Source organism: Columba livia, chromosome 2, assembly GCF_036013475.1.
Source record: "Columba livia isolate bColLiv1 breed racing homer chromosome 2, bColLiv1.pat.W.v2, whole genome shotgun sequence".
Classification (NCBI taxonomy): Eukaryota; Metazoa; Chordata; class Aves; order Columbiformes; family Columbidae; genus Columba; species Columba livia.
The window spans coordinates 65371926-65397353 of NC_088603.1; the positions used below are offsets into that span (position 1 = coordinate 65371926).

At 40.8% G+C, this 25428-nt stretch overlaps 1 long non-coding RNA gene across 3 annotated transcripts in view; it reads right to left on the minus strand.

Annotated features, from left to right (window-relative positions):
• Positions 1–25428, minus strand: part of LOC135578813 (uncharacterized) — a 284707-nt gene that overhangs the window by 141134 nt on the left and 118145 nt on the right. For all 3 annotated transcript variants that reach the window (XR_010470931.1, XR_010470932.1, XR_010470930.1), the window contains exon 4: positions 10321–10436. This is a non-coding gene — a long non-coding RNA (uncharacterized LOC135578813). The remainder of the gene's footprint in view (positions 1–10320; positions 10437–25428) is intronic.

The following is a 25428-nucleotide window of genomic DNA, read 5'->3' on the forward strand; positions in this document are numbered from 1 at the left end:
GTTTAGAGTCAAGTGTTACTAAAGTCCAATTCAGATTTTAGAGAGTTGTAAAGGTGTGATAAACTCCATTCTTAAAATAGCATCCCTCAGTCATACTCAGCACGGACAACAAAAGAATTCGGTGTCAATCCCTCTCGCTGGGTAAGCTGCACTTAATCTGTACAGCCAATGAATAATAAATCAATGCAAATTACACCATTTTATCCCTAACAACCATTTTCTGGTCAGCTATACCACAGACTACAGTCTCCCCCACAGGAGACAAATAACACCCAGTGACTTAAAATAGGAGTTATTTATAGCCTGCAGGGGAACAACTGGGCTCTAACATATAATTTGCACCAATGTTTATATTTGTACTGAATTTGGTCCTTGAAATCTTTGGCTACAATGAAGGCACAAGCTGCTTTCATCATTACTGCATGATTCTGCAAATTATTTTAATCGATATTTTAATACTTAGCTGTTAGACAGACTCCTCATGCCCCACAAGAAGTGCCTTACACTTGAAAATCGGATCACTCATACCCTATTTCTTAACCACCTGTAGCTTTTCTGGGTAACAATTTCTGATAAAGATTGCAGCTGTTTTAAGGTATAAACTATTGAAGATAATATAAAGCTCAGTGCTGGGACTGCAGACATCTTGAGGGGAAGGTTTATAACTCTCTCTCTATTAGCACACTATAAAGTCATTCCTCTTTCAAAAGATGGATGGGTTTAGCTTGTCAGAGGTGCCAGGCAGCTGTGCAGATCCAGAGAAAGAGGCCTCGAGGGCACATCGTGGCAAGTGAGGGCCCCACCGTTTCATGAACATCTATCTAGAACTCATCATTGAGCTCTAGAGAAAAATATCACATTGATGCAAACCAAAGCTAACTTAACCTATTTGGAACACTTACAAGAACATGGAATAATAGAAGACACTACCATTACATCATGCAGATCATCCATGGTTCGATTAGTCACAATGGTTCAGCCCTGACGCTCAAAATTCAATCTGAAGTAAAACTCTCTCCTCTCGCAAACTTTAACAGACAGCTTTGATGAGAGGCCAGTTATTAATGACAGCAGTTCTCTAATAAATGCTGCCCAGACACAAACTCACACTGTCTGATGCTTCAGACGCCATTCAGCCAATGAGCTTGCATGGGTAATGGCACATGAAGCCTTGTGAATGTTTGAACCATGCTAGGGGTTAAAAACACTAAGCAGTGCCCTGCAGTGAAAGAGTGCACCAAAAACGCATGGAACAGAGGGAAGGATGCCTGTGAGCTGCCTCCAAGCTTGGTAACAGTGACCCAGCACTCTTGTTGCAGGAAAGCCCTAGGCTCCCCCAGGCTGGGCAACAATGACCAGCTGCCCAACAGCACCAGTGGCACAGCTGGGTCCATACTGGCTTGCAGTGCAAAGACAGGTATGGCAGCCACTGGGAGACCTGTCCACCATTCTTCTCATACCATTCCACCTTAAGCTGACCTGAGCTGCTCAGGGGTCTGAGGTTATCAGGGCACAGATCTCTGCAAATAAGGAAATACGAACTGTGGGCATCTGGTCGGCCTTTGTCTCTCTTTGTGACCAAGAAGTTTCTTTTAAGGCTGGCTTGGCTTGCCCCAAAGGCTTCCCAGAGCACTGTATAATAAAGATGACTGAAATGCAGACTATGTCAACAGACACTTCCTTTGAGAGAGGTAAACAGGAGGACAGCACCTCGCTCATCAAAAATAACCAGACATACCTATAGGGCATGGAGAGCCAGCCAAGATCATTTGGGGTTTTCTCTTTCCTTTTTAAATGAAAACATTTATTAATTCTTTTTTCCCAAAAATTTAATATTAAAAATAGAAAATTCTAGCAACACCCACAGTGATGTTATGTCAGCTGCTTATGTCAGGTCAAATACAGTGCAACAGGAAGCAGGGGCTCCATGTGAATACAACACCACCAACTCAGTGCCATTCTGCTCCTCCACCCCAAACACAGACTGCTAAATGATGCTCAATGGAGAGAGCAGATCCAGACCTGCAGCTTTCTGCCCAGCCTGCCACTAGAAACAGAGTCTTGGAGAGAGGAAAAGGTGTCTACATGCCAGACTGCACCTCTTTTGATAGCTCCTATACAAACAAGTCCTCCCATTGCAGAAAGAAAATGAAATGGGCATTCTTCCTTGGTCTAGAGGTAGCGATAGAAACAACAGAGTGTAGGATAGCAAGTAAGAAGGAAGACATTTTCAACCATCCGGCTCATAAAAGCAAGCAGAAGACAGTAACCTGGCATGGTACTTCAGTAGTCATCAAGATAGCCAAAGTAAATGAACATTGTGACTGAGAAGGTAACAACTGGGACCCGTTGAGAAAACTGTTCATTTTCCAAGTTTCTATTTCTCTAATTATAAGACATGCAAAACCATTCTCTAACACCTTTATTAAAATGCATATATCTTAACCTTACCATTCTTATTATCCAAGTTCCCAGTTTTTCCCACTGTCTCAGATGGAAGCAATGCACCAAAGCAAAGAAAACACTGCAGCAGGGCTGTTTTGAGCCTTGTCAAGCACCTTTCCCCCTACCAGCCTAGCAGAAAGCCGGATGTTACTAGAGCCTCTTACAATAGAAGACAGATCTTAGCTCCTCCACATTTTCTCTTAAGCTATTTAGTAATTTACTTAGTACAAAGTGCCATAGTTGATGCCTTAACAAAATCTATGGAAGACGGGGGCCAGGCTACTATAGCAAATTACACCAGAGCCCTTGTTTTTGCTAAGCAGCTCCTCTGTGCCCCTCTGTCTCCCACCCCCAGGAATTCTTAACAGGACTGAAATTCACTGCAGTTATAACAAGCCGCTGCTAACTGCAAATTTTAATTAGAGCATTTGCCTCTGGTGTAATGCAGTAATAAGGAGAAAATGGGGGTGTCTGCTTTCTTCTGAGGATCTCTGTATGCGGGCAGGTACAGACAGACCTGAGCTTGCTCTGCCTGTGCTCCGAGCTGGCTCTTAGTTGAAAGCTGTAGATTGCTTTGTATTGGAGGTACAGTACACTGTGCACCAGCAAACAGGCCCCGCCACTCAACACACCTCAGATGACTGCAAACAGAAATGGGAATCGTGCCCCTCTAGCAAAGGAAAAAAAAAAAGTCTTTCTTTACTTCCAACACTTGTTCACACTTGTCCTTAGAAAAACAGGTTTGCCAGTATTGCCCTTGTCTTCTCATCAGGGCATGTGTTTATAGAGTTTTTCTGACTTGCTGTTTGTTATATTTAGGTCATTTGCAAGTATTAAGCTATCATCTGCACAGAGATGATAGCTAGTATAACAGAAGAGTAATATTCAAGGAGGATAAACCACAGTGGGTTGTGGATTATAACAGAGAACCAGTGAAGCCTGGCTGACCCTTATCAGAGCGAGCCAGCTCTCGCTAACACCTATAAATTAGGGTTTACCACTTTAGTTTTACTCTGGCTATTTTAAAAAAGAATCAGAGCAAAATAACAGAACATGAACAGGGACAATAATAAATAAATAAATAAATAAATAAATAAAATAATATATATATATATATATATATATATAAAAGTAAACCGAACAAAACTGTCTATTCTTTTTATTAGGAGGTTTACCAAGTGCCTAACCAGTCAACAATCAAGCCACTAAGACAACATAGTAAAATTAGAGTCATCTTTTGAAGACACTGGAAAATTTAGTTTTGAGCACCCTATACTTCTGTTGTTTGCCAGTGTTCTGGTCTTTTAATCACTGCTGAGATGCTGTTATTGAACAGGAAAACAAGAAAAGGCTAGGAACAGCAGGGTACCCAAGAGCAGACCAAGCATGGGAGAACCAACTCCTCTCTAGAACCCCAAAACCACATGAAGGCACCAATCTTCTGGAAGGTTAAGAGACTTTTCTCCTTTCTGCTGTTTCACCAGCTGAGCAGCAGCCAGGTGATTTCCTGCTCTAGCCTGGAGACAAATAGTCTTCCCTGCCCTCCCACAACTTTCCTGCCCTGCCAGCAAGGCTGCTCTTCCCAACAGGGGAGCTACCTAGCAGGAACTGACTCCAACCTCCAACAGGACGCAGCAAGTCCTTCCTCATCATCATCCCCCACCTCCCGTCTTTGCAGCAGCACGTTCATGGAAGTGCTTTGGAGAGCAGATTAGTCCCAGAAGCAGCCCCAGATGACAGATGCTCTTGACCTTCAATGTGGCAGCTTGGGAGAGCTGCACAACTCTGCTTTTCTGTTTCGTTTCTGGAGCTTGCTTGTCCTGAAGAGCACCAAGTAGTTGCCTTCACTATGTCTCCACTTTCCTGCTTTTGGCCCCAAATTTAGCAAATCACAACCCAATACACATGGCATCAACCTACCATTCAGTGCCATTGCTACTGGTACTGAGGAAAGGCACTAGTGACACTCAGATCAGCATTAGGGAGGAAGAGCATGTATAACCTCAGTCAATCCATCACTTAATGTGAATCAATTCAGGAAACCCCCAGAAAAAGAAAAAAATCATCTTGTTTCTGGCAAAGCCAAGAGAATATAAACTCTAAATATCTTTCTCTCTTTTCTCTTGCCAGCAAGACTGAGAGAGAGCAGGTCAAGCAACAACATCACAACTTTGTATGCTGTTGGGCTGCTATTCAAGAAACAAGACAGACTATGAATGTAACCTGATTTGAAGTGCATCTGAGAAACCTTTAATGCTGAAGTTTGTATGCCAGTTTTGTTATTTTTAAGATCTCAGACCAGTCCTTGTTTCTGAGTACTGACCTAGATTAGCAAGTCACCTGAAAGTTTACAGTAGGAAAACCATATGGGCATATTCTTGTAGCTACATGTGAACAGTAATTATGGCATAGGTAAGCAATAACACATGCCTAAGGCATCATACTTGGTCAGGCACGAGGCTTACGTGCATATCTGCAATTATGACTTCAGACTTCAAAGTACCTTATTGCTCAGGCAAAATTGGTAGCCTACTTCCTTGTAAAACACACATAAAGATCTATTGCTATAAAACAGACACAGGTGCTGATATAACATGAAATTTAAAGTATGGGTACCAGAACTGTGAAAGAGGGAAAGAAGGTCTTACTTAAAATATTCTCCTACATTTTGCTTTAAAGTAGCAGACAAAATTAAGCAACAGTTAAATTCTAAAACTGCCAGAATTTCATGCCAGTGCCTAAAGTCTGGTTATTTGGCATGCACAACTTCAAGCTTAAAGAAACATGATCCTTTCTAATACATAATCTGCTCAATTGTTTTCAGACCTCCAATCAATCAAGAAATCCCATCACAATCGTGATCAGCAGCTATGGACTGGGATTCATGCATATCAACTTATGACAAGAATCAATAATAAGTGTTTCCCATTGACATGGCTTTTTCAAAATGGGACCAAATTTTACAAAAGTACGTTTTTTTGAAGATTCATTTCTAAGTGAATAGCACTAACTTCAAAGCAAATGTTTCTGTGAGGGCTGTTATAACATTCGAGTTCTTACATGATCTTGAAGGCTGCAGTGTGACCTAGGAGGCAGCCATAATGAGACACAGACTGTGAATAAAGCACTGATTTAATTATGGTGTTTGATATATGATGACCTCATCCACTGGTGTTTATACTAATGTAGTGCTTGAAATGCTTTATCGACATATGGGAAGGCACAGTCCCCAGCCTGAAGAGCTTACAGTCTCAAAGAGAAAAACCAGATGAAGGGTGTTCTCTTCCTGTAGCTTGTTGTAGGTTTTGAAGCTTTGCTTGTTCCCATCAAGTCTGAAATATGCACTGAATGCTGGAGAGCGAGTTCCTGAGTGAGTACTCTAAGTTTGCTGGACAAATATCTACTGCATCATTACCTTTGATTACAAAAGAGGATTTCCAACATGGCAAGCCTATGTTCCTACGTACAATCAACAACAGGAAGATGCAAACACTTGTCTGGTAAAGGGAAACCATAGATATTTACAACATCTGTACCAAATTCCTTTAGTTTTGGAAGTATCTCATGCCCCAGCATGGGCTTTGACCCACTGTTGCCTGCTATTTAAGAAAGAAGAGTGGGGGTCAGAGACAGTACAACCTGCCAGTTCCTCCACTAAAGACTTCCATCAAGGCAACTGTGCTGTAACCATTTCTATCCAGAAAATTGACAGCCAAAGGTCAGAGTTTGGTTAAATATACATGCATATCTTATTTTGTACTCCTGTTTAGGATTCCTCAAAAATATATAGTAAAGTAACTCTTTATGGTGTTAATGCCATTAAAAACTTCATGAGGAAATGAGTAGTTCTGTATTCAGTGCACCATCTGCCAGCCATGCAGTAAATAAGGCTATACAAGAAATGGTGAGAAACAAAACATCAACAACCTACCCACTCATTAAGCATTAGCCATGCTGTGCACTGAATGATATGCAAGCCTTGTAGGAGGGGGGAAAAAAAAAAAAAAAGCAAGCAGTACGTAATCCTCTAATTAAAGGCAATCAAAAAGAATATTTACCAAGAGGATGAACGAGTAGCTTTAACTGTAGAATTTTCTAGTCTCCAATTGCTTGGTTTTGTAACCTTGAAGTTCAGCCCTGTTCAGTAATCTACAGGCCTACCTTAATGCATTCTTTATCTTATTTTACTTCTGTCCCTGTGACCCACAAAACACAGGCAGTTGATACACTTTTACTCTTATTAGGTACGCACACATGTACAAGACCATTGCTTTCACTGACGCCTATCACAGCAACCAGACACAAAGACAGGTTAAAGAAGAGATACTCCAACTCTATTTTGGTTTTCAGAACATTTGGAATAGAAATGAGGCTTCAGTACATCCTTTCTCTTAAAGTGATTTTTCTCAGCTATGATAGATTTTAAATCCCTATTTAAAAAAAAAAAAAAAAAAACAAAAACACAACAAAACAAAACAAAAAAACACAAAAAAGAGATCCGATGAGTCCTGCTAGTAAAGATAAAAGATCAAAAGATTATAAATTAAATACATTATTAGTGGAGAAAATTTATATATACACAGGTATGTATATTTGGAAACCTTTAAAATGATACACAGAAGTTAACCAATGAGAAAGCATTTGCCCAGCAGAGCTGAAAAATAGCTGAGAGAGACTAACAGTAACGTGTTTTCATTTTCTTTCCAAACTCTGTTACAAGTTCAGCTAATATCACTTTGTATGATCTCATGCCGGGATAGGAGCCAAAAGTTTCACTTGAAATCTTTGCAGTTATCAGATCTGGAAAGCTTTTCAATCACTTAAGTTTGAGAAGCATAAAAAAAAAAAAAAAAAAAAAAAATAGAAAGAAAAAAAGAACAGAGATAAAAGGCCAGAGGCTTGAAGCATTTATCACTTCATCATACTCTTCCATTTGATGCTTGGTCAGCATATTTACAGTTACAATGGCATGCCTGCTCTACCTATATTTTGAGACGTTTGGGAAAAAAATAATAATTAATGTATAGGGTTAGAAACAGGCACAGAGCAACAAAGCCAGGCAATCCATATGGAGGGACAAGCTCCTTATCTAACATACCCAGGAATGGAAAACACTCCCAGGCATAACGGGAGGTTTCCAATACTTGTTCCCAGCAGTGGCAGGCTGCAAACAGGCAGCCACAGTGCTTTGGTGTCAGCCTGGCAAGCACCAGCCCTGCCTTACAGGGGGGACAGCAGCTGAGTAGTTTGATGCTCCCTGAAAGGTCAGGTTTGCTACAGATAGACAAGCTCTACCCTCTGGCATGCCATGGCACTGGGGATCCCTGCCCTGCCCATACCACAGCTTGATCATCAGCATCTCCTTATCCCTGTCAGGTGCCTGGGGAACCCAGACGTGTTCACGAAGCTCTCATACTGAGACAGATCAAAGTTGAAAGAGGAACAAGATGGGATGTCCAGGAAAACTTAATACCTTGTTGGACGCAAACATTATCAACGTATTTAAACAACTGTTAAAATAGGAGACTTCCAGATCCATATAACACCATATAGGGACTGCATGAGGGTGGATCAGGATAACAAGCACTTTTCTGGCATATAGTTGCCACCTCCAGTCTCCTCCTGATAAAACCAATATACCAAAACCACATTGCAAGCACAGTTGTAGCCAAAGGAAAAGCAGGCACCAGGTAAAACTGAACATAAACAGAAGCACAGAGTGGTCTATACCTTGTCAAGCTGATCACTGTTTTGAAAGACTATGCTAATTTATAAGCTATTAGGGCAGCTTCAGACCCGCTCTGGTTTCAGGCAGGAGCCACATCTCACTACGTGACAACTACAGGACAAAAATCTACTCACACAAAGCCCAAATCTTTAAAACATTCACAGCCATTTTAATCTTGCTCTCATCAGTCAACACGCAGGCCAGCATATAGTTAGGCTTCCTTAAGACAAACTTCAAAATAAATTTTTAAAACAGTATTTTTTTCTAAACAAGCCAGTATAAGGAGGAGAGTCAAAAACAGAGCACATTTTTGGAAAGCGCCACAAGACACTCAGGTGTCGATTTGTAGGCTCATGGTTACTGAGTTGTGTGAGCATACCAACCCCCTCTTCAAAAACCAGAAAATACAGAAGGTATAAAAATGTTTCTATTGCTTTCCAACACTTAAATTAAAGGATTTTCTAATGCATGCAAGTAAATCTGGTGAAGTTTTTTATTTCCTTGCCAAGGAAAGCTGATTTTTCCTCCCTCAAATAGGCGCTGCCATTCACATTACACTAGTGAACAAAAATGAGAAACCTTGAAATCGCATCTTACCAATGTGATCTTCCTGACTCAAATCCCTGCTCTCCCATTACCTTCCAAAACTCCCTCTCAAAACACTTGTTTTCTCATTATTTTCCTACACATTTCTCACCCTTTTGTTCTTTCCTTCTATTCAGAAAGATCTTATTTCTGTTTCCCCAACTTTTGCCTTCACCTTTTCTCTCTCAGCAACTGCAAGGGAGACTCCTTCATACTTGCTGTCAAGTACAGCCCACCAAGAAACATCTGTGGAGGAAAAAAATCTTTGGTGTACACGATTAAACAGAAATATCCCCACCCACTTCACTCTCTACTTCGTCCTTTCATCCTGCCCTTTGTTCTGGAGAAGCCACACAAGTTACTGCTCCCATTTGTTTCCCTCCTTTCCCCACTGAGCTCCATATGCCGCTGACACCCACTCTGCTCTGCTGCCTACCTTTCTCCTTCTCCCCCACTCCAAAACCCAGGACACTCCCTCACTGTAGCCTACTCCACCTCACCGTGTACCTCTCCTTCCTCTCCAGCATGCACTTGCCCCTGCTGAAGATTTCTGCTTCAGGCAAATCCTTAGATTTCTTCCCTGACACCTTTGACACAATAATGTCATCGTCTTCCTACACCAGCTGACGCATTTGACTTGGGCTGCAGGATTGTAGGCAGCATGGCAACATCTCTGTTCTGGCCCTCTGAAGCTGACAAAGTGTCCTGTCCACATCCATCTCTTTTTTTTTTTTTGCGTTGCCTGCCCCCATGCACATAAGTGGAAGACTCAGGAGGTCATCCCAGGTTGCTCTGGATGGTGCAGCTTCCATTTTCAGCCTTGCACATGGCTTAAATAAATGAAGTTACAAGAAGGTTTAAATTAGCACAAAGATACTACTGCTACTCTGCCATTGTTAGAGCTCATTTTTACCAGTTCTTAACTATTTCTTGTGGTGTCACAGCTTGGTGCCAGAGCTGTTTGGTCAGCAATACCTGCAATTGAAAGCTCATCCTGTTATGCACTGCTCAGCATCAGTGACTACACAGAACCACATCCACGTTCCTCATGCGCCTGTATAGATGCAGAAGTGAGAACCCCCTGCCAAAAGCCAGGGCTACAGCACCCTGTGCTTTTCCAATCTAGCACTGATGCTGACTGCTCTGTTTCACTAACAAACACATGCAGGGGTCTAATTAAGTTCCACTTTGGGCTTTTCTCTGGTTGCAGCCTTACTCAGATGTGCTTCAAGAAAGGCTAAATTCACTGTGTCAGTTCAGATTTCTTTGACGCTGGATGACAAGCTTCCAAATACAAGAAGTTCTTTATCAGGAGGGAGGAGGGGGGACCATGATGACTTATCAAAACATCACACCACTCTTTATGGAAACCCTCTTATTACTGAACAGGAATGGAAAACTCTGAAGGCTGGTGTTTGTAATTAAGAAGTCTATCTGTAGTATATTAATTTCTTCCATTCGTACATACGGTCATCTGAATTGTATCTTTCTGTTTTGACTGAAGACCTTCCGAAGTAAGGACTGACCTATTATAATTACAAAATATAACATAATACACTCACCTGTCTTTTCTGGAGCAGGAAGGAAGGGAAATCAGAATCCTTCTTGTAAATCCTTCAATCCTGTTCACATTCATGCTTCAGAAGTGTAAATCCTCATGCTGCTCTGTGACTCAAGCCTGAAATAAAGCAAAGAACAGGACAGGAACACTTAGTCACTTTATGTAATGCACTGATAAAACTATAATAATAAATGGTTTAGAACAATTAGTTCATGTTATATTATGTCTTGCAGACACTCAAGTCAAAGGCTTTGCTGTAATTCAAGGTCAAATGACTGTAAAACAACAAAAAACACAATACAAATCCATGGTCCTATATTTCAGTATTTTTCCTGTTCAGTTACAATAAATCCCAGCTAGTCACCACAAACTCTTCAGTTACTGGAAGAAGCCCAAAATTTCTGTCAGGATGCTTCCTTACTAAAAACTTCCTTGAGGAGAAACACAACCTGGAACATGCTCTTAAAACACAGCCTTGAGGAAGAAAATTTATTGAACTTTCATGCTACAAAAGGAAGCCAAATTGTGTCAACGGAAGACAAATCTGCCCTCAGGAGCGTATTTTCTTGTCCTCTGCATTCTGCTGTCATTGGATTTCAGTAGCTTTTATTTATTTTATTGAATTGGCTCCAAACGCAGGACAAAGGTGCTGGGCAGCAGGTGATGCCCCTGTAACACTGCAGAGTCCTGTGGGCAGCCTTCCAGCGCACCCCTTACAGCACATCCTGTGCTGCTGCCCCAGGCACACACAATAACTCCTGCCCACCTTGGAAACAAGGGCTACAGCAGGGTGGTAATTGCAGTTTTAACAGCCAACATGTAAGACCAAGCCTTGCTAAGTAAGCCGTAATAAAAGATCCAACACAATAACTGAGATTAAGTACAGAAAACTCTGCACACCACTCATGCAAATATATTCTCATGAAAATACATCACCCCATTTATTTCTTATTCCTATATTTATACTTAATTTTTATATAGCATTATTATAAATATCTATTTTCTAAATTATACTGTGTGCATTTGCGTGTGGATGTGTGTTTGCATGTGCGCATCTGTTTAGCATCCACTTGTATACTGTTGAAAGAAAATCTACACAAGCAGGTATTTCAGTGTGGAATCAGAAAGTTTTAAAGCACCCATCTGTAACACTGAATCCTGCAGTGTGAACCAAAGACATTGAGGTCTGGGCAGATTTGTGGCATCCAGTGATTCAACATCCTGAACAGCATTAGAGATTCTTCCAGTGCTCAGAAAGTCAAATAAAAGCTCACTTCTGCAAAACATTCTGAAAATCCTGAGAAAGATAAAAGAAAGGACATTTTGTCAGCAATAAACTTTTGTTATATCTAACAACATTAAGTGCACCTTTGCTTTTTTTAATAGTATGAATAAAACACATTGGGGTTGATAAAAGTTAGGAAAAGTTCAAGTTTTAGCCAGCTAGACAGTACAATACTTACCCAAACTAAAAACTGGAGAGTGAAAACAAACAAAATCATTATACAAGCCTTTATATAAAAAAGGGGTGATTAACAGTGTTGGATTAAGGCCTCACAGCCAAAGCAGCCAGCAGTCACTGGCTCATCTGGAGAGGATCTGTAGCACATGCTAAGGAACACCCTCGAAAGCACAGATACTGCATTTTGACCACTATGGTATATCAGAAAGATCCCACCTTACACCGACACACACAATGCTGTAAGGGTTACAGCCGAGGCAATTGGCATGACAATCCAGAAGTTTGCAGTTTATGCAAGTAGCCGGTTCAGGAACTTGCAATCAGTATTTAGATAGTCATGATGTATATACATTGTAATGTTCTCTGCACATGCTGAAAACATGTCCAGAATTAACTGTGCAGGGCTGAGAGAGCTGTGCCTTCACAGACTTCTGGTGGTTCAGTTTACACCTGAAGCAGATACAGCATCTACAAATGCAAATCTCTTCCTACTATGAACTTATCTGATTGTATGCGACTAACCATAAAATGCTGCATTCAATTACCTTGCTGAAGAATGCACTGCACTTTCCACTTGTAACAGAGAAACAATCACTGAACTTCATGATCAGAAAGTCCCACTTTCAAAACATACAGCCACACGTTTTCCAACTTTAGCAATTCACACTGCAAAAAAAGGAAAGATAACCATGGTAGCCTCTGGAGGGGGAATCACATGACTTTGTGCACCACTGGCAGCCACAAAAAAGATGAAACCTAAATTTGATTGATTAATCAAACTTGGCATCAAAAAAAAAAGTTGCTCAGGTCCTTGACTTTAAGGACTGGGTCAATTTTTGGGGACGACAAGGAAGTCCTCTCGCTTCTCCAGTTCAAATAGAGGGGCTCATTATAAAAACACTCACGCGTGAAATAAGCATGGCCTGTAAATGTCCATAATGATTCTCTCCCCATGCACTTTGTGCTGACTGCCAAGAACATTTCAAAGCCCAGCTGTCACCAGTATCTCTGATAGCTTCTTCAAACACACAGACACACACACACACCTCAAAATCTGCTAGTAGCTGGTATGAACAAGGAAAGCCAGAAGTCTCACATAGCTCTGGAAGAATGACCTGAAATGCATGCTTTGTTGCTAAAGACTAAAATAAAAATGGATGGGCATCAAAATAGAAATTGATTGTTTAATGAGCAGACTAAGATTCATACTCAAACTTGGATCAACTAAAACCAAAAGGTACCCGGATTTTTTGAATTGGCTCTAAATTCTAACAGCAAACTACAAACCACAATATTTGCCTCATTTACGTGCAAGCAAACCTACGCACACAAATCAACCATATTACATCTCCTTATATACTCTTACAAGACAGAGAAAACACAGAAGTTAGTGAAAATACATTAGATAATTGCAATGTATCTTCCATTTATCTAAGAAAATTGAGTCTAAAAGTCTGCTTGGTTTCAGGTATCTAGTTCTGAATAGTTTGATATAAGGTTTATCATAATCTCTACAAATAAGAAAAGAAAATTCTGTTATTTTTAACAAATCCAAAACAATACCATCTTTATTTAAGACTCAAGATGGCCAGATGGAATACTTCACTTTATTTTTTTAATGCAAGCATGTGCTTATATTTCCTGAAGCAGCTGACTAACTAAATAATTAAACCGAGATACATGGCTGAGATACTGACAAGTAAATCCCCTTCTCTGCATAAGCTCTACTATCCAGGCTACCGAGAGTAAGTATCTTTTAATACTTTGATCTATAAGGAAAAAAAAAAATATATAATAGTCACAGAAGCCCAATCCTCATTTTCAAAAACCTGCCAAAGTCATTCATAACACTTCTGTTAAAAATATACAGGAAAAAAAAAAAAAGGCAGCAGGATCTTCCCAGCATTCAGGAGAGCATGAGGGAAGAAAGGAACAGACAAACTGATCAAATAAAACACAACAGAATAAATCAGACTACTTAAATGCATAGGTGCATATATCTTCCTCCCAAGGCTCTTCCTACAAAACGTTCTGCAAACACTATCCGTGTGTACACAGACAGGTGTGCACCTTGTACAGGAGGTGGATCCAGCCCTGCCAAAACAGACCTGGCCACCGATCACACCATTGGCCAGGCAGAAGGATGAAATTGCCCTTTTCCCCTGCTTTTAATGGGAACAAAGCCAAGTAAGGATTCTGCCCACCTTGGACCTACAGCAGAAGGCAGCAAGTGGCAGGTGGGCAACACACAGTAGGGTCACACAGGATGGCTTCCCACATGGGTGAGATGGCATTGACTGCACCAGGGGACCTCCATCCTGACTCCCCTCCCGTAGCACCACATTTGACATGGTGCTGCCTTTGCACCCTGGGCACCCAGAGCTGCAGAGTACTCACACATGAAGGTTTGGGGCCTGGCTAGAGGTCTTCACATGTCAAAATGCATGAAATTGGTTCAAATGCCCAAAAGAAGCAGCTTCAGATGCAGAAAGTCAGTAAATGCCAATTGCTTTGCAACACCGAGCTCTTGTAGAAACACCCATGTGCGTGCACACACACACAAGAAAAGATGAGGTGCAGAGCACCATCTAAAATCACTGTGAAATAGGTAAGTTAAAGATCAACTGAATGTAAGGTTTTCCTGGAAGTGCAAATATATTTCTAGAAATCAGTCCTGATGTTCTTCACTCCTCCAAAAAGAGTTATGTGTGTCCCCACAACCAGAAGGTTTCCTGAAGGATTACTTTCACAACCATCACTGCCACTAATGATCTTTTGACAGTTATTTTAACAAGTAAAATCATATCACACTTTGTCAATACAACATTGATATGACCTAGAGTTTAGCTTTATTCCTTCCATGGATATTATCAAAGAAATGGCAAATTGAACCTCAGGACCCTAGAAAAGTAATTCGTATTTGCTTATACATTTTTCAATCCTACCCCATGCAACCATAGCTTGTTTTTGAGGTGGGGGGAGGGAGGTTTCAGGGCTTACTGTCTTAATAGACACCACACATAATGTGAGCCATGGGCACCTCAAGAGAGAAGAAAGTCTGAGTCTCCCTTCTCACCTCGTCATCAAGAAACACAAATAGGGGAGGAGGAAAACCATACAAATCTGGGTCACATCAATCCAAAGCCCATATACAGTCTGACAGTTACCCCCACTGCCCTATTTCATGCCCTGGCCCACATCATCCCCCACTGGAGTGGAAGAGAAGGAGGAACAGCAACAGTGGCAGAAATCTCTTCATTCCCTATCACAACGACAGAGTAGCATCAAGATTACCTTGTTGTGCCATCTGCTATAGGAGCAAATAGAAGATGCGTGTTATTTATGCCATTAGCTTAGAACTCCACATAAAATTAGGGTTCAGGATGAATAAGAAAACCTAAGGACCCACAAGGCATGAGGCTGGATAGTGGCTGCCACTGGCAACATGCTGAGAAAACAGGGCTACGAGAAAGTTCACATCTGGGCCATGGCTGGGGGACCTGGTCTAGGGCTTGGTGCAAAGTTGAGGGTAGAGACAGAGTTAGGGTTGAGAAAAACATAAACATAGGGGCCCATATAGAGCAGCGGCTCACCTCTGTCTCAGCAAGTGAGTCAGGGTTGCAGGATTTCTTACAAAGGCATGTAGTGATAGGACAAAGGGGCAATAGCTTTAAACTGAAGGAAGGAAGATTTAGATTAGATATAAGGAAGAAATTTTTCACCATGAGGGTCTGATGCACTTGAACAGGCTGCCCAGAGAAGTTGTGGATGTCCCCTCCCTGGAAGTGTTCATATCCAGACTAGATGGGGCTTTGGACAACCTGGTCTAGTGGAAGGTGTCCCTGCCCATGGCAGAGGGGTTGGAACCAGGTGATCTTTGAAGTTCCTTCCAACCCAAACCATTCTATGATTCTATAACTTTTCTTTCACTGCACTCATCCCCTGCATGCAAGCGAGATGAAAGCCATAATTTGCCATTCACAGCTGCCACTGAAGGGTACAAATACCTTCAGGCAGACATCTTAAACTTTATTACACCTGAATAGCCTCAGGTTTTTAGCACAGCTTCCCAAAATATTACCCACTCCCTTTTATTTCCCCCCACTTTCTTTCAAAAGTAAAGACAAAAAAAATATTCCAGCACCACTTCCTAACTTTCAGAAGCACATTCCTACATGCGTGCTGTACCCTAATGTAGCCCAAAGCTAGGCCACAGCTGCAGAGGAGCTGATGCAGGTACCCAGAGGGTCTGCTTGCAAACACCTGTGTGTGAGACTCAGCCCTGAAAAGATCCTGTCCTGGGGCTCTTCCCCACAGCCCCAGACCAGCCAAGAGCTGCCAGCACTCCTGCAGTCCCATTTACTCAACTCCACTCCTGCAGGAAAGGTTTTGCTTCTCCACGTGAAGATTAAGTCTAAAAGAAAGGTCTGCATGCCCAGCAGGTTGAAGAAAAGGTTTTGTAGCAGTTCGTTATTTTTTAAGTTGGCCTGATATGCAGATATAAGTAAGTGCACAGCTTAGGTTATCTGCCACTTAATGGCCGGTCACAGTCCTGAACTGCTAATCTGACCTCTTAAGACAAAAACTTTGCATTGATCAGCTTTGCATTGGAATGAACTCAAAATGGGAAAAAGGTGACCTATTTTCTTTTTGCTCATTTTTTCTCGATGTGAAAATCTCATTTCTTTTCCTGGTACAACCATGATGCACATGAAAACACAGACATTCCCTGAAAATTAACTGTAAGGTTAGTCATTAACTGTAAAGCAAGCCTGCCATTTGAAATTTCATTAAATTATAAAAAGACTGAAAAATATTTTAACTATATTTTCACACGAAAGTTCACCAAGTGCAGGCCACTAAAGCCGTCAGAATAGAAATCTGGGAGTAGAACTTGAAAGTTTGATTCTTTCGAATAAAAACCAGCATCTCTGTGTCTGGGGAAGAGCTGCGCAGCCTCCACAGCTTGTTGCCTAAACTTCTGTTGTGGTTTTTGTCATGGTTTAAAATATTTTATAAGATATTCTAGGCATAAGATCAATAATGACTATGAATGAGCAAGGCACACGATAAAGGAAATATTACTTTGTCTTTGCTGATTATATCACAACACATCCGGGAATGTCCACACTATTAGATCCTTCTCCTGATCACCAAGTGTAAAAATAGCTTCAAAACTGACACTACTTTGATTCTGCCTTATTCTTTCAAGTTGTAGCTGAATCATGACTGAGCATAGGCTAGTAGAATATCTTGCCCCAAAGTACTCAGAGAAGGAGCCTTGTCTATAACATATATAATGTCTTTTACATTATTTTTAACACTGAAAGAAAACCAAAGGGAAAAAAACCCCAAACAACACAACTATTGTAATATTACAGTTTTCATTCTTTAAAAAAATATTAACTATGTGCACCAAGAATACAATAACCATAGGAACAAAACTACAGCACGTCAGCTTCTAGGTTTCCAGACATTATCAGTGGTTTAAAGCAGTCAGACTTCGAAAAGGAAAGAGTTTCCTATGCTTCCACTCCTTCATTATAGCTACATACTTTCCTTATGGGTGTAATTAATTCTGGCAGCAAATGAGTCTACATGTTTATGAAAGACAAAACTGCAAGCTATATTTTTTTACATATAGCCCTCAAAGAAAGAATTATCAGCTACTCAGAAACAAGCTAAAAATATGAGCTTAATCTCACTTATTTGGGAAAGAATAAAAAATCTGGTTAATTTTCAAGTACCATTATTTTAAAATATAAAGTATGAAAATCATTAAAACATCTTTACCTCAGGCTGACACTCTCAGCTTCAGAAAAGCAAGTGAGTTTTGAATACAAGCTTTTACCACAGCTGAAGTATTATGTGGGGCAGAAGTCGACAATGTACAAGTAGGAATACATGCTACATTTTGACATTTTCAAGGAAGTTGCCCTGCATTATTCAAAACTTCTTATCCAATGTTTATTTAGTAGATCATTATGTATAATATTTGATACAAAATATTCATTAAACTCTCAGGATACTATGACTCCAGCCTTCTGCACTGTAGACTTAAAAACTCAGTAAATTTCATTTTCTTCCCATTGAAAACCATGACAATTGAAACACATTCTTTACAATGCCTCTTGCACTACTTAATATACAAAATTCTACTTAACCTATACCATCCCGACTCTCACCTTCTGCTATAATTTAAATAGCTAAAGTAGAAGTTGCCAGAGACAAAAGCTCACAGCCTTTGACTGCTGAGATCCTTGTAACTTCTGAGACTGGACCAGCCACTATATTACTATAAATATGGACTCTACTTGGATATTTATTCCTTCTCAGCAGATAAATAGATAAAATAACAAATATTAAATACCAATCATTTCTGTCTCAGAATTCAGCACTACACGAATGAAAGGGGCAGTTTACACTCCTCTGACCCGTGGCAAAAAAAAAATCAAGACTTGCATTCAGATCATGTTTGGAAATTTTCTCTCGTATTATCATAACAATATGTTTCTATTTAACTGAGTTCCCAACTCCGACTGGTATTTTCTGACAAGAATCTCATACATCCAAAAAGAATTAAAAAAAAAAAAAAAATCCTGTTCAGCTGAACGAAAATGTTTCATGAAAACATAACAGATTAAAAAAGCTGGTGAGGAAACAGACCCTAATGCTCTGGTTCCCAGCAATGTCGCTGGCAAGCCAAGGAAGAACCCAACCTCCCTGGCCTGCAAAGCCTGCATCAGCTCTTGGATTTGCAGCAGACCCAAACCAGGCTGGTGGATGGTCCAGGGAGAACACAACCGAGAGTATTTAGAGACAGACACCCCTAGTCTGCAAAATGTGACATGCTGTAGGCATGAAGCATGCACCAAGCAGCTCGTTTCAGCAAAGGTGGCATGGGCAGTAGCAGGCCAGCAGGCATCTGTTTGTGGTATGCCGAAAACACAGAAGCCCACAAACGGAGGGGTGGAGAAGCAGCGCATTTGCAGCACTCTGAGGGGCAGGTTAGAGGTTAGTATCAAACATGACTTGATTTTGAGTGGGGAGTAAATTACTTGACTCCAGGACTGCTAACATTCACATCAATCCTACATTGCCTCTGAGCTGTGGTACAGTCCTACTTTAGGACCCAAGTTGGTTTTTCTACCTTACACTACATCAGAACACCAACTTACTGTGAGGTGGCTCAGCAAGCTCTGAAGCAAGAAGGTACTGTGGGGACAGATTGTAATTCTCCATCAACGCTTCCTTGTGAACCCTGTCACACTACCAGATACAGGTATGTGTGGTTTGGGAGTGCTTTTGAGTTCATGCAGGCACCCCACACCGTGGTCCCAACACAGCATTGGGGCGAGACCAGAGCACAGCAGTCCCGCTGAAAGGGGACATTTGCCAAGGAAGCAGATATGCACACTGCTGTGGTGCACATGGACCTACTACCACACCAGAGCACCAGGAAAGCTGAAGATCCACAAGATATGTCCTCCTCAGAGGTCAGTGTAGGCAGAGCTTAGCGTATACCACAGCAGGAAAAGCTATTCCAGCCACTAAGGCAGGAACAGCTCTAATAGTTCTGAGGTTTTTACTTATCAGTTGGCTGTTTAAGCAGCAAAAGGAGGAGAGGGATATACGGAAGGGGAAAGAGTTTTTTAGTGGGCCCAGCATTAGCTCCTCTAGGGTTCACATTAAAAAAAAAAAAAGCATCATAGTACTCTGCCAAGATGACCAATATTTCTGAAGGAGTCATGTTTGAAATCGTTTTAGTGAAATGAGCTAAAAAGTATGTGTATATTCAGAATCAACACTGGCTCTTAATATTTAAACCTTATCTCCCTTCCCCCTTTCCTGACCTGCCATTAAATACAATTAACTCCCATTTTCTTCCAGTGCTTTATGCTTTCTTGGCAAAGACCAGGCTGCAAAGCCTATCAGAAAGCAGAGAACGGAGGAAGGAAGGATAAAACACAGCAGGAGAGCTGTGCCCAAGGCTGATGATTTGAACACAATTTAGCTTACAGTTAACTCACAGCAGGACTTTTGTAACATCCTTTATCACCTATGAAGCCATTTCCTCATTACTCATTATCACTACACACAACAAGACAAGAAAAGATGCTTCTGCACAAAATGGAAAACCATTAGCATAGAATCACAAATCAGCAAATGTTCAATGGATTTTAGAAAGTAAACTGATTCTTGCTTCTGTGCACTAGAGAAAAGAAATAACATTCCATCCCACTGAAGGTGATCAATAGCAACAACCCTGGACATCCTGTGCAAAACTTCCACTGGACTCGATAAAGCTCCTCTCAGACTGAAACCGAGGAATCCCATCCAGGCTGCAGACCCCAGTTCTCACTCTTCTGTCACACATAGCACACATTTATACTCTCTGTTTGCTCTGTTACATTTTAATATGGGGAAGTCATCTACAAAGAATAAGAGAAATCAGTGCAATACATGTTTCAGCTTTGCTCCTCCCTGGAACCCACTGCTAATGTATTTCAGCCACGAAGCCTACCAGAAACATCTAGCTAATCGCCATTTTTTTCAAGCTACTTAGTCAGAGTTGTAGGGATCTTCCAAAGCATGATGGAAAAATTTGCTTCACCATCACAGACAAGAAATCTGCCTCAGTAGATAAAATCAACTAACTCATCAAATCAAGAGTCAAAAATATTTCAGAGACAACCACAGGTCAACATGACATTCTCTCTATCTAATCTTGGAGACTGTTTGTACATAGCAAAGGAGAAACAAGCTGACAACATTTGCGGTGTCTTTCTATTGAAACCAAGTTTGTGTGCACCTGTGAGAGAGCAACAGGCAGATTTCAAACCATTACCCATCTTTGCCAACTGAAGGTATTTTATTTTTCAGTGAACAGAAGTCTGAAAAGAGCTACCTCTGTGGAGAACAGCAGCATCTCACCATGTCAGAGGAGTATGTGGCAAAGATAATACGCAAGAAATCAGACGTTTTGTACTTCTACAAAATAACACTTTGAGCTTCAGAGACAAAACCAACTTTCTGAATATTGATGTTGAAACAAAGAGAATTTACCTACACGTTAAGTAACAACCTCACTGCAAAACCTGGCCATTAAGCTTCATCCCCTTTTCTAATCCCCTGTACTATTCATTTCTTTCAACTGTTTCTTCTCATTTGACCTGTTTAACCTCACTGTTTAAGCTTTCTACTCCCAGACCACTTCTGTTGCTCTCTCAGCTCACAATCAGGCTTCCATTAGCGATATTCTCAGCCTGAAGGAATGTTAATTGCTGTAGAAATTACACTGTAAAAATAAATGTCAAAAAAAAAAAAAAAAAAAAAGAGGAGCTGACCAACAGAAGCTCAACCACTAGTCCAACACATTCAGTTCCATTTCCATCACTGAAAAAATACAAATGAAAATCAAAACAGAATTTTTGTTTTCAGGTAGGAAAAAAGGAAAAATATAACACAACTGAATAAAAAGCTTAACATTACCAAAAAACTTATTTGGAGATGAAATGACACAATGCAAATACACAAAGACAATGGAACCACAAACAGAAGTCTTGGCACAGACTATACTCCAAAAGACATAGGTATGATTGTTTAAAAAAAAAAAAAAAAAAAAAGTATAAGCGGTTTACTTTTCTTCATTGTGCTGGTAGGCATTTGCCCCAGTTCCTTTTTACAGGTACACACTATGGAAAGACTCATTAGTTTTTTTTTTTTAAAAAAAAAAAAACAAAAACACAACTACCAAAAAAAAACACCAACCAAACACCCAACACTTATGTCTGGATATGACTTTATAATTAAAACATGTTTCCATATTTAACCAAAAAAAAAAGTACTTTTTTTATAGCATAGTTCTGGTAACTTCATTTGATGGACCTTCATGAACTTTAGTTAAACACACATGTAAGAGGCCAAGACCACTATTGTAGTCACGTACTTGTTGCAGGAGTTGAGGACAGGCACTATCGGGAACAAGTCATCAAGTAGTCTGAGATGAAGCAGTGATGCCAAGAGGACTGGTGGAGCCGCTAACTGACTAAGACAGAGAGGGTCACTAACGTTTCCACAGGAAAAAACAAGAAGTAGTACTAAAGTGGTTTCTTCTGGGAGACCCAGTAGCTCTACGCAAAGCTTTTTTAAGTTCAGTGGAAAAAACACATGCATACGGCACCAGTAAATTACAGAAGCCATTACACCAACCTGCCACAGCTGCAATGTTGTGGCCTCTTCACTGGGCTGAATCCTCAGCTCAGCCTCCACCTCCTCCCACCACAAAATCCTTTCGCTAAATGCTAGATGAGTTTGTGGCCTCACCGCAGTCTAAGTAGAAGAAATTTGCTCTCCAGCTTCTGTCCAACTACAAGTAGTACGTCAGATTTTTTAGACTGCCTTCCAGTCTGAGAGAAAAGGAGCTCCCACCCTTGGCGGTAAATGTCCCACTGCAGCCCACGGGTTGGAAGAGATCAGGAGCACCAAATGTGCAGCTCTGACCTGAACACAAGGCTTTTACAAAGACGCTTGGGGCATCAGCATCAAGTGAAAAAGCAGAGGGTGAAAGAACAAGCCACTAGTATGGCCTTTCCTATAACCTTATAATGAATCATGCCTCAGACAGAAGTGAGAGCCTTTTCAGCAGAGGCAATATTTCCCAATGTATTCCTTTCTTACAGAATGCTTTATTTTAATATTATCTTTTAACTGCTTAATGGGATACCAGTATATCTGCTATACTTCAAATCACTAAATTTCCCCTGGTTACAACAGGACCTCCCTGCACAGGACACACTGCACACCTTATTCAGGAGCTGATATTTTGACAGGTTTTGACAGAGTTGAAATATTTCCCTTGTGTTTTCCTCCTCCAAAGCCTTAAAAGAAATACAGCTATCATATTTTTTCCATATCTGTAAAGCCTTTCTATATTTAACAGGCTGACTCCCAGCTATGGGTTTTCCAGCCAGCTTGGTACTCTACAGGAGAATATTTCCTTTCCAAATCCATGCGGGGCTATCAGTACTGGCTCTACAGCGCAATTGCCTCTTCATTGACAATTCACCCTGATACTATTTTGCCTCTATTGGCTCAGCAACTGCATAAACTCACTCTCCAAAATAAAGTAATTTTTCCTTGCTAGTTTTTCATCAATCAGAATGGGAGAATGCACTATATGTGTGTGCATGCAAGTGAGGTTTAAAACCCTTCCTCCCACCCGTAAGTCCTTTATTAGTGCTGTAAAGTCAGAGTATCGGCTAGGCTGTTTCTTTCATAACATCACTTGCAGACAACCAATTGTACCAAATAACAAGCTATCGTAACTTCTCCTTTCAGAAGAATACTGTTTTTTCTTGTTGATACCCCTCCTGAGACTGCCCAGCCTAACCCTGAAGGGGAAAGGTAAAATAAGTAGCATCTCTGATAGGGTTTGCCTTCAAACAGAAGATAAAAAGTAGAACTTGGGAACTGATGCACCAAGATGTGAAAATATTGAGATATTTTAAACTTCTTCCCAGGTAACTTAATAAGAGACGATTTTAGACTTAAAAGCACTGTCTTGATTAAGCTACCTCCACTGAAAGAAAAAAAACTTACTTAAATCAAGTGACTGTGGAAACCTCTTTTAATTACCACTGCCTGCAATCTCGGCCAAGTCTCAGGCACAGTTCCCAAAGACTTCAATAAAACCTTTGTCTGGGATAAGGAGTGTCAGATTTGGCCCACTTTAATACATTAAGTCTGTGGTAGGTGAAAAACTGAAACAGCATGGTTGTGCAACTCCCCTCATAGCCAAGGAGATAAGGGAAAACGGGCAGTCGTTCTCCCCCACAGCATGCGGGAGCATACAGGGGGTGGATGGGAAAGTTAAGGAGGAGGCGGGAGCAGGAGGTTCAGGCTGAGGAGTATTTAATATCTTCCCAGCATGGGCTGGAAAGGATTTTGGTATGCTTGTTAGAGAAGCGGGCTGGCGTGGTAGGCTGAGAAGCAGTTCAAGGACATGTGTGTGTGTACACACGTGTGTGCGAGTGTGTAAAGGGCCAGGCCTATGCAAGTTCACAAAGTTTAGCCAGTTCTCCTGCCAACTCTTCCAGGCTTGAGGCAAATACAGATAACCTCAGCTTAACCCAACTCCAAGTAAACCTTCCCTTCTCACCCCAGCCTTCAATTAGCAAGCTGCAATCCAAAGTGTGCAAAAATAAACCATGATCACTTCAGTTACAGCTCCAGTAATGCACTTTTCCATAAACTTCTCCATATCACCAAAATGCTCCAGATCTCTCTTTCTACAATATCTGATCTGCTAAAAAACAAATAAATGTATGGCAGGAGTGATGTGGCTTAAATTTCAGCAGGTCTTTACCCCCACAGTAAGTGAGGTATTCCTAACCACATTACTGTTATCTGCTGCTGCTTTTAAGATAAGCAATGTTAAAATAGCTAGTTGGATTACTTTCCAAATAAGATAGGTTTCTTCCACAACAAAACTATGGGCTAATATGCTTATTCAGAATTTCAGGATCTTTTTTCTCTTCCTATCCCCCAGCTGTGAACATCCATCTTCATGGCAGCCTCTGACATCAAGACCACCCAGATTCATCTTTGCCTCTCAACCATCTGCCTCTACTGCACCAAGATAAAAATCTCAGAGCCTTTATTATTATTTTATCCATAACTTGTCTAAACATTCACCTGCAAAACACTGACTCACTCAGTCTTTAAGCACCTGAAGAATGTAAAGGAAGAAAAATTAACTCATGGGCATGGAAGATAAAGAGGCAACAGCATAAACTTGCAAGTCAAACAATAAAAATCACAGCAACAGAATAAATTTTTAAAGCAGATAAAAATTCAAGTCCTAAAAACAGAAGCCAGTGAAAGCTTGGCTGATCTATTAATTTTTACCATATTGCTAACTTATCATCAGATGATAGCTAGCAATATTTACCTTTATCAACGCCTCAACCCCAAATTAATGGCTTTGAATACTGAATAATCACCTCCTTGAAAAAAGTTACTACCCCTCCTTGGCCTGCAGCAAGAGGAAGGAAAAAAAAAAAAATCAAAAAAAAAGAAAGGAAAAAAAACCCCAAACCCACCACCCCCATTTCCCCCACATACACACATTTAGGCAAGAGTTTCCTAAGAAAACAAGGTATTGGCAAACAGACAATTCTTCCACCTCAGGTCTTAGTTGGGAAGAAATCTGATGTAAGCTACAGCATTGCAAAGCATTCCAAGTCTTGGTAAAAAACTAGTGGATCACTTAAAGTCATCACTTAAACCTTATTAAATGAACTTTAATGCTACACCATGCTAGCTTTTCCCTCATGACTCCTGCATTGGCCTGCATGGTCAAAGCTACCTCAGTGAGAAACTGGGGCATGTCTCCTTTGGGTATAACTGCATGGTCAGGGTCACAAAAGCTTCTACACAGTGTTAAGAAATCGGAAGCAAAAGCCACTGGCTTTCATTTTAACAATTACTATTCCATGTATGGAAGAGCCTTCTGCCTGAGCATATTAGCAGATCACATTTTAACACCCACCGTCTCACTCAGTGGAATACAGTAGCAAGGTACAAAGCTTTTCCACTGTGAAAGGAAGCCAACAGTGCTGTCTCACTAACAGACAATGTCAGACA